This window comes from Dermacentor albipictus, chromosome 3 (assembly GCF_038994185.2).
Source record: "Dermacentor albipictus isolate Rhodes 1998 colony chromosome 3, USDA_Dalb.pri_finalv2, whole genome shotgun sequence".
NCBI lineage: Eukaryota > Metazoa > Arthropoda > Arachnida > Ixodida > Ixodidae > Dermacentor > Dermacentor albipictus.
The window spans coordinates 62,958,609-62,970,038 of NC_091823.1; positions in this window are offsets into that span (position 1 = coordinate 62,958,609).

Below are 11,430 nucleotides of genomic sequence, written 5' to 3' on the forward strand. Positions count from 1 at the left end.
ACACGTCTCATGGGAACCAATTAGAATTGATATCGCAAAGCGCAATCTATTAGATAAACCTTTTGCAAACATTTTGTAATGCACGTTTGACAATGTGATTGGTCGGTGACTTTCAACAGAACGCAGTTTCTCTCTATCTGAACTTTTGGGAATTAAAACTGTGTGGGTTTTGCAAAAAGATTGCCGTAGGGCGCCCTCTTCCAAACTTATAATAAATATGTCCAATTATATGGGACTGATAATTGATTTGAAAATTTTGTAAAATTCACTTAAAATTCCATCGGGGCCGCGTGTTTTCGACAAAGGCAGCTGATCAATAGCTAGCTCAATTTCTTGGATCGTAAGACGACCACTGATCAATGCACAGTCATCATCCTGTAACGGTTTTACAAGAGATACAAATCTCTCTAAAACGTTTGCATCGTGATCGTGCGTACTAAACAACACAGTGTAGTAAGTTTCGAAGTGAGAAATTATGTCATTGGCATTTGTTAGATGACTTCCTTTTGAGTATATTTCCGGAATTACTTTGGAAATAGCGTGACGTCGCTCGTCAAGTAAAGCTTTACGTGTTGGCTGCTCAGACTGCAGAGCACGCATATTACGAGATCGAATTCGCGCACCTCTGTAACCCAGTGCATGATGCTTTTGTAACTCACATTTAAGATCTTCTATGTCAACAATATAAGTGCCTGGCACTTCGCATTCCATCTCATAAAGACCACATAGGCTCTTAGAAGCATTTTTTCTTCATTCTTTCTATAGAATGATTTCACCGATCCAATTTCTATAGCCACTGTACGAACCTCTTGTTTAAAGAATTCCCAAGCAGCAAATAACGGCAAGTCAGTAGAAAGAGAATTCGTTAGGGCCATGCTCACGTGATTAATGAATTTGATCATTTAGGAGCTCAGAGTTAAGCTTCCAGAGTGCACACTGTGGTTCGAAATTAGTTACAGATTTTTCACCAATCTTTGCGATAACCATACAATGATCAGAGAACGAGACTGGGATAGTAATACAGGACAGTCCTCGAGAGAGGAGTGATGAAACGTAAATCCAGTCAAGGCGGGCGTAAGAACGACCTTGAATTCGTGTATAAGAGCTAGCTCCTTGTCCCGACACTCCTATATCAATGAGCCCTGCAGTTTCTATTATGCTAGACAAAACTTCACCACTCCTGTCCCGCTGAGTGTTAATGCCGCTTCGATCGCTCGGATCACATACACAGTTGAAATCTCCCATTAAAACAACGCAACGATCACAGTCCAATAAACTAGACACAGTATCAAATAAAAGAATTCGTTTTGCAGCGTCATCAAATGCATAGGCGTTGACTATTCGCCATGACACACCCAGCAACACAAAATCACAACATATATATAGACCGTCAGTGTCGACATGGTAACTAAATGCTGAACAAAGAAGGCTCTTTTTGCTGAACAAGAAGCCAAGTGCGTGTGAAACGCAAACATTATATATCTCAGACAGAAAAGGTCGCAAAGCCCTTTTTGTCTCGTCATCACTCTCAATCTTCGTCTCCTGCACGCGACGAAGTCTAGGCGCTTCCTAGACAAAAGCCGGCAAAGCTGCGCCTGTTTCTGCAAAGACCTAAGGCCTCGTACGTTCAAAGTTACGAAGAGAAGTTGCTGGGACAGGGTCATGGTGACTACCAACTATGTGGACTTAATGATCTATGTGATCGGTCCTAGAAGGCAACTGTGAGACTCCCTCCGAATCCCCACCAGGCCTTCTGGACCATGATCGTCGGCACTTTCCTAAGTGTTTCGATGTTTTGCGGCGACGTGCTTTTCTTGTGGTACTGGTCGTCTCGCTATCCGTGCTTGATTCCGATCTGCTAGTCGCACGGCGCTCCGGAATTGAAGTATTCGCGTTACTTCGTCTGTCCTCTGCAAGCATAGCGCACATGTTAAGATGCTTGGGTGTATCAGATGAGTCATCTGAGGCTCCCTCATTCGCTTGCTGGGCAGCAACTGGCTGCGTGGTAGCGGGTGCTTCTTTGGGTTGTTGCTTGGATTGGGCATCTTTCGCTTCGCTACATTCCTTTTTCATGGGCAGTTCTGCGATGCCATTGTCTTTAACATGTAGACGGGCCTTATACTGGCACAACTGGTCTTCGCGGAAGAAGGAACGTCTCCAGTCGCGTCGAGAACCTCCGTAACCTCCGAACATCCGAACATCCGCTTTATGTGATCTGGCAAGCTTTCATCCGGAGGCCTTGTTCTGCGTCGTAACTTATCGGCGTATGTTACGACACATTCTTCAGCTGTGTGGCCAAAGCACCGGCAGGCTCCACAACGTGGGGTTCCGCAATTTAGACGAATGTATCCCACCTTGTTACAGCGCAGACAAAGCGGTGGCCGGTCTGGAATTAATACAAGGCTCTGCACTCCACAAACAGGTAGTAGATGTGGAACGTCCCCCAAGCTGACTCCATCCGCAAGAGTCAACACCAAGTCACGATTTAGCCTACGCATTAGTTCCATCTCCGATACTCTCCAACTTTTTGTTGATATAGACTTCACTTTCCCGTAAACCTGGAGCGCATCTCGAATGTAGTCGTCTTCCAAACGCTCAGGAAGCCATAAAAGCGTCATTTTAACTTCCATGCGCTCCGGATCAATAACGACGAAGCATCTACCTTTTACTGATATTTCCCGCATGTGACTAGCTTTGATTTTGTCATCCCTGATTTGCACGTCACCATCCACACGTGCGACATCTGAAATTGACAGATGGAACTTATTTTCTTCAGGTCAATAACGTTCCGAAGGGCGTCTTTGAAGTCTTAGGCTCTGTACGGTCGACCACTTAAGTCAGCATGAAGGAAAACGGAGTCCACAACCAGCTTACCGGTAGGAAGACGAGGTCGCACAACACGGCAGTCATTGCTGCTGGCTGAAGCCTGAGCAGCACCTCGGCCTGGGGCCGATAAATCCTTTGAAGCGGAGAACATGAAAAAAGCGACCGTTCGGAACGCCGTCATCTTCTTTCTCCCTGCACCAATTTCTGTCTCAATTTCCTGTCCCGTCAACCGATCTGCACCACGGCAGATCGGTTGACGGGACAGGAAATTGAGACAGGTTAGGCATCGGAACGCAGGTGCGGCAATATAAAAGAGACTCGGCATTTTGTGTATGCTGTGCGGGGAGAGTGTAACGTTGAGTGTACTTGAAACCATAAGCGAGTGCCAAAAGAAATCTCCCCGAGTATTCTTAGGGTGATTTAAACTGGCGCACTACGCGATGTAAACATGTAGCTAGCTCAAACGGGGCACCTATACGACGACAGAGAAGGACAATTTCTCTGTCGCTTAGTGTGTCCCGTTTGAGCTATACACATCGCTTCAGTTAAGTTCGTAATCTCCTTGGAACGGAAGGAACTTAGATGCTATTACCAGCAAAATCTGGTCGTCTATCAATGACTTGCGCGTTTAATGTGTATCGCTCACTTATGGTGTGCGCCCGAAGGGCATGCCTCTTCAGATTCCAGCTTTTAAATTTCACGCAATTTTCTCACGAAGAGGCAAAGTGCTGCTTTGCATGTAGTTCAATAGACAGTGCACGAACTTCGAACTATTCACGATTTATAGACAATACTGTTTTAAGCCGCATCACTCTACGACACGGACGAAAACAGCGGCGCACATGGGGAGTAACTGTTGCCGTTCGTCCTCCTGTTGCTCTCTTTCCGACCAGGGACTAAACACTTACTCTCCGAAATTTGCACACGGTACGCACATTCATGCAGTTACTCCACTGAGAGACGAAAGCGCCCTTTTTAGAACTAACTGCCCAGTTACTCCCGTTTTCCCCGAGATTTTCTTTAGAGATGTAGAGATAGGAGGAGGAGCAGGAAAAGGCAGATGTTAGCTACAGGTTTATCTGGACACATCGGCGTTTGCTCAGCCTGAGCCTCTAGATTTAACGTGCGTGGGCCTATAGTTGCCAGTTTCAATGTGATAGGATAGGTGCGGCGTGAGCAAGTTACGTGTCACTAACGCTCTACCAAGAGATATCGACGAGCCAGGAAGAACGACATATAGGCCAAGTGAAGTACAGGTCCACCGCAATGTCCACCGTGTACCCATGGACTCAACCATCGAGCGACTGGTGACATTTAGCAAGTAAAACTAACCGTCACTCGTCGCCCAACAAACAGGCTCATATATAGTGGTAGTGGTATAGTCACCATAAATAGTGGTAGATTCTACTGGTTCCTACCACGCTCTGACACGATTTCAGAGGTGCGAGCCCTCTCAGGATTAGAGCCACAGAAAGCGTGCCTGAGACGAACGTTCAGTTCCTCCTGCAGAGTTATCGAAGGAGCCATGTGTCTTTAGTTCTGTCAAACCTAGATCGCGCTCTCAGCTGGTGAGAGCGCCACAGAGCGCTCCGCTCTGGAGCTCGGCGCTCTTATTGTACCATGAGAATGTGTTCCGAGCATTCGGTTTCGTCCTGTTGATTGCAGAGCGCTCGAGAACCCTCGACAGCGACCACTCGAACGTATTATGAGAAAGCGGTTTGGGATGACTGTCAGAACGTGCTATGAGAACGCTCTGCGTTGCAAGCCGTCAAAAGGATGGTTGCACTCTTCGACGAACTTAGGCAAGCAATACGTCACGCTACCATGGGTGTAACAAGGCAGGCACTCTGGTGGCTTGACTCGCCTCTGTCTCGGGCTTGGAACGGCCACCTGGCAAAGTACAAGTACCACGGCCATATCGGACAAGCGTGCTATATACAAAGCGAGGCTTCAGACGCGCAGTGACACGTCGACTGCGCGCGTCGCCACGAATATTCACTATACAATTTATATTGCGCGAAAGGTCAGGAGCCTCGCTGCGCCTAATATTGCGTCGCTGTCTCTGTCACTGATTCACATTTCGGGTGAAACGGCGATTTTCTGGCCGATTGTAGACTTTTCCAAAAGTTTCGAAGGCTATGAGTGCATGACTCTTGGCGGACCGCTGTGCGAGCGCGCCTCTCGAACTTCCACTGCTCCAAAGCGCCAGAGAGAGAGAGAGAGAGAGAGGTGTAAAGAAGGAAAGGTAGGGAGGGTAACCATGGCCGCAGTCGGCTACCTTACACTTGGGGAAGGGCACAGGGGCTAAGCAAGGTAAGAAAGACTCAAAAGATAGGCGCAACAGAGTTTATATATGCGCGTAGTGCGCGCCGATGGGTGCGCCACTGGTGACGGCTTTGCGCAGAACACTCGGGAAAAAAGCCAGCCGCGCGCAGTAGTTTGCTGCGTCGTTGATCGTGCTTCTCTGTCTTATTCACGTTTTCAGAGCAAAATAGGCAACACCTTTCGCATGTATGGGGTAGCCAATGCTCCAAGGAATGTCGAAGAAGAATTGCTGCACGGTGGGGGCTCATAAACCGGCAAAACCGTGCCGGCGATACGGTTCTAATCATTGCCCGCCAAGCTTCATCAACGGGAGCAACGGTAGCAATGGATCGCAGCAGTTCAGCGGGAAATTTATTGTTCTAATCGTTTCCTTTATCGTGTCGGTGCTTTTTTCCCGTTCGATCATATTTAGATGGGTAAGGGAAAAAGTTCGTCCGAAGTGTAGCATGCGGTTTAAAAGCATTACGCTAAAGTTCTGAATGCCGTTTGCCGCTTTACTGTTTGCCACTTCTTTACCGCGTTGCGCTAGCTAGGCAGCATGCCTGCACGAGCGCATAGTGTTCTGTTAAAGCTACTGAAGCTTGAAAGAACTGAAATTGTTGGTATTATGCGGCCCGGTAAATCCTCGCACCAGCTGTCACGCACTTCATGCTTTTGCATCTATATTATACGTGGGTTCGTGCATGTTTAACTGTTGCTAGTTGCTTCATGCATAACATGTTGATTTTTTTCAGGTGCGAGGTTTTCACCCTGCCTCGTTTGTAAACGGTCTAAATAACGCCGTGTCTTATCGGAACGATACCATGGCAAGTCCTTCTTTAACAGCTTTATTCTTTTTGCCCGAGGGCATCTTAGATTCGTGGAATGTTTTCACAATAAACTTCACACCAGCGCTGTCCTGCCTGTTTCTACTCCTTGTGCTTGCGTCCGTACTTGCTGGAAACCATTATACGTTCACCATACACCAATTGACCCAGCAAACTATTCTACTAAAGGCATCTTAGATATTGCGGATTTCTGGGAAATGTGTTTAGAAAATGGGTAGTTCAAGGCGGGAATTGCTAATAGTTTCTGCATACGATATTTTTATTCCATTTTCGCTGAAAAGTTCGAGTCACGTTTGGGAAGTTATCACACCTCGATGCTGTCTGAGCAGACTTACCACGCCGACTGATTTGTTTGGTTCACAACGTAGTCCCTTTTTGCGTGTAAATTTCGTGCTCAGCTGAATTCTTTCTTATTGTGTTTACGCCGCAGAGGACTAAACCTGGTATAGGCGCCAGCGCCCATCTACTTTGACTGGCGCTGCTCTGCTTTAAATATGTAATGTGGCATCTCTCTCTAGGAACATTAAAAAAAGTACTAAAAAGTTGGTCAGACTTTGGCTTTGTACGTTTTAAAGCAGTTCCCTTAGGGAACTTAAATTGTAAAAGCTGCAGCGGGAACGGCAGTTTATCGGCGTATGCAGCAGATTCGCATCGGTGGTACAGCGCTCAAACGCGCTCTTATTAACCCATGCGTTTGCTGACTTCGCTGACTAGTGTAGGTTTCCATCTATAAATTCGCAATTACTCATTTTGAGGTGACTTTGACTGCACTTATTCGGCGGTGTGCCATGTATTCATCGGCAGAAAGATCACAACGGCATGTGCAGACATCGCACCGTGAGGATTTGTTTGAGATATAAGCCTGCACTAACGACGGGTGCTAATTATTGAGGGACAGAAGCAGCATTACGGCAAGGAAAGATTAAAAAAAAGAAACGATCGAGACGTCGCATAAACAAAATTTAGTGGCTAGTTAACATGAGCTCCATTTCGTGCAAATGGGGTTCATGACGTTTGCCTGCGGGACGTACCTGGCACGTATGTGGACCGGGTTGTCCCAAACACGGGTAACATCGGGCTCATGCCCGCTCCCACAGAGGCCAGCCTCTTCCCTACACAGCTGTCAACGCAGAAGAAGCAGTCTGGCACCCGAACAAAGGAGAAATCGCAGCCGCGAACTTCAGCCATCGTTGCTGCAAAGAGTTGTCGTCTATAGTACTATACTGCTCCCGTGCGTACTGTTGGAAGCGCCCGCTAGTTGGCTATCAGAAGCGCCTCGATAGGTGCACTACGCATATATATATATATATATATATATATATATATATATATATATATATATATATATATATATATATATATATATATATATATGTATATACTATGTCATTCGACCGATGACTGGTATCGAAACACTTTTACAAAAGCTCACACGTTAATGATGAATTTTAGCGATCTGCATGCAGCACTGCGCTTACAGGGTAATTTATGCGCCTTTTTGACCATCAACAACGCATAAGCGAGGACTATAGACCCATCGACTGCTCCCATTATTTGGTGTACGGTGGCATGCACTCAGCTGAAGCTGTCTGGATGAATGTAAGAACATAATTCGAGTGTGACCTATCAGCACGTGCGAGGAACACTTTCGTTCATCGCTAGCATAGCCGTAACTGCCCTCATGCGGGGTACCAAGCCCGACACTTACACATGGCTGATCTGCTTGCTTTGGTTATTGCCTCTCTCTCTCTTAACAGGGTGCTGTTATTAATACTAATTAACCAAGTTGTCGGTACGGAAGACACGGCAGTATACAAGTAAAAAAAAAAACTATGTTGTGCCGCCAAAGATCACTAGCTGCTTAAGTGTTTCCCATATTCAAGGCCAGATTTGTTAGTTCCAACACACTCATTTTCCTCTCTATTGTTTTTTGTTTGCTACAATGATTGCCTATTGAGAGATCTTTAACCAGTATAAGCAATCTGCTCTAACCGTTTTCCTCTGCGGGTATTAACGGTAGCATATCCTGAGGCAGCTCGGCGGCTATTGCCGTCAACACTCGATGTTTTTCATGTCGGCAGTACCCCATGAGCAGAGTGCCGCTCCCGTAAGTATTGCCGCACGCCTTCGGTCAAGTTAAGGCCGAACCCCATTCGTCGTGAGATCGACTCGTCAACGCAAAGTTTACAAGGAAGCAAGATGCTCTACAACATCTGGCGAAGCGGCACGACGACAGGAACCCCGCCCCACCCTTTTGCATTCAGGCTAATTACCTTCTCGCCCTCAGGCCAACTCTCACTCGCGCACAGCGTAGAGGACAGGGTCCGTTTCTCTCATGCGAGACGCAAGTGACGCCACACCCAACGTGAGACACTGGACATACACACACGAGGCCCGTTCCTTTTGACCTCACATTACACGGGGTGTTTGGGAGGCGCCTGCTATCGCAACACGCCTCTGCCGACGCTCGCTCATCGAGATTGGTTTGAGCCCTGATATCGCGAGGTGAACTCCCAGGGAGGTGAGAGTTGCATTTGTGTGAAGACAGAGCCTTGTGCGAAGATCGCGCGGACGGTTCCGCATCGAGGTGTACGCCTCGCGGCGCCGTTTTCATTTCTCCCAACTGTACGACCGGGCCGAGATATCGCGGTCATATCGCGGGCTCCGCTGCAGCGACGCAGAACGGCGGCCTCCACGGTTCCACGAGTACAATGACTTCTCTGCCCGAGCGAGTGGGCGAGCGAAGCGCGCGGTTCCCCTCGAGCGAGCAAGATCGCCGGTTCGCCGCCTCCCGCTGTCGCCCGGCGGTGAAAGTGCCGCTCTTCAAGCGCCAGACCTCTCCGTCGTCGTCGTCGGCGTCGTCGTATAGCGAGTATGCGTGTTCTCGCCGCGTTTAAACGCGCTCTGCCGTCGCGAAGCCGAGAGTTAACGTTATTTTTAGAGCGCACCGCGCGTATCGCGGAAGAAGAGAGACGGGCAGAGTCAGGTCCTTGAGGACAAGCATAATGCTCACGTGAACACCCCCTCCCTCGTTCCCTCTGTGCGTCCCACGGAATTCGCACCTCCGAAAAACGTCGGCCTATTCTTTTGCCGCAGCGGCATCACCTCGAACAGGTGAAAAGAAAGCCTGGCTCTGTTCCCGGACACCAGCTCACCCCCTTGCAACGGCGGTCTCAACAATTCGTTCTTAATTTGGGCTTCCTTTGTTCGCGCCAGCGTGCGTCTTTCCAAGCCCTGTGTTCCGTGCGCGAGCACGTCGCCCTTAGCGGCGGATAAGCTTGCGTGCCCACAAGCGGGCGGGCGAGTGCGCTGTCATGGACAACGACGCAGGGGCTGCACGGCGTTCGTCCCGCGTGCTATAGCTGTGCCCCACGGCTGCCATGCGTTCTTTTAACTTCCCACCGGTCGAAACTGTAGTGCTATATGTGATTTCTCGCACCCTAGCTGTCGTTTCAATCTATCAACACGCTAGTTCTTATTTCAAAAAAAAAAAAAAGATATGTGCCGGATATACGAGTTTGAAGTGCAGTCATTCATCGGCTCGGCAGAAGAGAAGTAAAGGTTCCTGGAAATGTTTGACATAACACTCCCATACAATGCACCGACATTGATCACGTGAAAGTCCACGCGATACCGCTAAGTTCGCGCACACAAGAAAATGTTTGTGACCGAAAATTATCCGTTAAGTGAGTAGGCCTGTGTTCTGCCACAATGCGAATCGCCGCAGTGCAGTGTTAAAGAGTGTAACGCTGGGGCGCGTATCCAGTAAAGATCAAGACGACATGCTGTGGAGACATGCGTGAAGAGTAAGAATAGACGACTTGCATTCACGCCACAATATCATATGTAGTTTGGCTGCGCAGTGGATAATTACGTTGATAGTAGATACAGTATGACAGCTGTAGCGCGGCTTTACGCTATATATATGCTTCAGTGTTGCTCGGGAGGGCGACGGGCCTGGAGATGCGTCCCGCTCTGGATCGCCTACACCCTTAAGAGGAAGCTTTAGCTCGGGCCCGACTCCGATGCCACCTTTTCAAATACATGTAAAATGCAGAGGCGCTTTTTTTGAGATAACCACTGCACCGATTTTAATTAAATGTGTTGCATTTGAGAGAGGAAGTTAAATTCTAGTGACTGTTGGAAGATAAATTTTGATATAGAGCTGGAATTTTTTTAATGAAATGTTCACAAATTGGTAGGTTTGAAAAAAACAAGTAGAAGCACAAAGTTTACAAATTGGTAGCCCTTCATCCAGAACAGATATCACAGTCATGTAAAAAACTGCATCCATTGGAGCATCCAAAGCGGACATATTTGCTACGTCAGTTTATATTTTACCTGAATCTGTTACATCGTTTACAAGGGTTTTGCAAATGTTCTACTCACAACATGATGTTTTTTCTAAAGCCATATATAATATATCAATCTTGTCCGCCTTAAATGTACTATCAGGGGCCATTTACAGAAATGTGGTATCGTTTTTCATTGCTGAGTTAGAAAGTTGCAAACTTCATATTATTGTTTTCTGGAAATTTACAATATTTAAACATTTTTATTAAAATATTCACGACCTAAAGTAGCTCTCCGCTATCAAGAGCTCCGATGCCGGGGCGCAACTATGGGCTGTCCAGAGGGCCCACGATGCGGCGGTCAGGCAAGGCCTGACTGTCCCAACGTGGGAGCGGCCCGCAGCGCGCTGAGTCGCGTACCACAGGACCTTCATTAAAGTTTTGCATCCATCCATCCATCCATCCATCCATCCAACAAACAGTCACTAGATTTTAACTTTTTATTTTAAATGCAACAAACTTCATCAAATTTGGTATAGTGCTTGCCGAGAAAACCAATTTTTTCTTTCCCATGTATTTAGCTAGGAGACCCGCAGCTAAAGTTTCCTCTTAACACCACAATTACACACACCACGACATTACACATTCGTATCTTATTAAATTCACTAAATACTGACTGCACTATAGCTGTTTTCGGCTAAAATACTTCACGACAAAAGCCAGCACGTTGTCACTAGCAGGTGTATCACGCTTGTACGCGTTTGACCACTTTTCCAAAGTAGTTGCCGCCATACAGCGCCTGACGTGCGACACTCGACATAAGTTTGATAACACGCGTCCCACGGATGTCAAAAGTCACGATTTCGTGAGTTGGGCATGTTTAGAACGTGAAGTGTGTTACCTACTGATCTCTTGACACCATTACATGTCGCGCATTTAAGTGAAGATGTACAACCGTTCTCACGGAGCAAGTTTCCTTTTTGTCGTTTGTCCATTCGTTAACCGTATTAAGAGCGTAAAGAGCATAAGCGTATGCAACTTTATAAACGTGATGAAAAGGAACCAGCTTGTCACGCACGCCGCCGTCTCTCCTTTAGGCATATTGTAATACAGCAGGTAACGCTCGTTGTTCGGCTTGTGGAAAAAAGCTATATGGTCGA